Genomic DNA, 940 nt, shown 5'->3' with positions numbered 1-940 from the left:
CGTGAGGATGACGGCACGATAAGAATCAGATGACGAAGCGGAATGACAGCGATGGAATTACCATGATAGTCTTACAACCTTGAGCACGAGCAACCATATAGCCCATACCTAGCGTAGGGGCTATATATATATATATTGTCATATCATAAGAAGCCAACAAACACTGACACCAAGGACAACACAGGGGAAATTACTTGTGTTTAATAAATGAAACAAAGAAACGATAAATTAATGGAAATTAAAGTCGATGAAAAAACAACTTGCCGCAGGTGGGAACCAAACCCACAACCTTCGCATTTCACGTGCGATGCTTTACCAAATGAGCTACCGCGGCGCTGTTTACCCATCCATTTTCTTGAGTATTTACGTCTTAGTACACCCAGAGTTCTACTAAGACACATAAATACCCAAGAATGTGGGTGGGGAAACAGCGCCGCGGTAGCTCAATTGGTAGAGCATCGCACGCGAAATGCGAAGGTTGTGGGTGCGGTTCCCACCTGCGGCAAGTTGTTTCTTCATCCACTTTAAGTTCCATTAACTTATCGTTTGTTTATTTCATTTATTAAGCACAAGTAATCTCCCCTATGTTGTCCTTGGTGTCAGTTTTTATTGGCTTCTTATGATATGACTAGTAAAAATCGGGCCCCTCGGTTAACCCCCTTTCCTCTCGTTTATTATATATATATATATATATATATATATATGTGTGTGTGTGTGTGTGTGTGTGTGTGTGTGTGCGTGTGTGTGTGTGTGTGAATAAGAAGAAAGGGAACCGAAGGCCCGATTTTTATGAACCATTCCATAAGAAACCAACAAACAAAGACCCCAAGGACAACATAGGGGAATTTACTTGCACTTACTAACGAGTTAAAGACATGATAAACTGATGGAAATGAAAGTGGATGAAAAAGTAATCTGGCAGCAGGTGAGATACGAACCC

At 41.3% G+C, this 940-nt stretch overlaps 1 non-coding gene across 1 annotated transcript; it reads right to left on the bottom strand.

Moving 5' to 3' along the window:
* Positions 1-261: 261 nt before the first annotated feature.
* On the bottom strand, positions 262-334 carry TRNAS-UGA (transfer RNA serine (anticodon UGA)). The gene has a single exon. It is a non-coding gene; the product is annotated as a tRNA-Ser (tRNA).
* Between the last annotated feature and the right edge of the window lie 606 nt (positions 335-940).

Source organism: Dermacentor albipictus, chromosome 6, assembly GCF_038994185.2.
Source record: "Dermacentor albipictus isolate Rhodes 1998 colony chromosome 6, USDA_Dalb.pri_finalv2, whole genome shotgun sequence".
In the NCBI taxonomy this organism is placed as follows: Eukaryota; Metazoa; Arthropoda; class Arachnida; order Ixodida; family Ixodidae; genus Dermacentor; species Dermacentor albipictus.
This window is presented reverse-complemented; position numbering and strand designations above follow the sequence as displayed.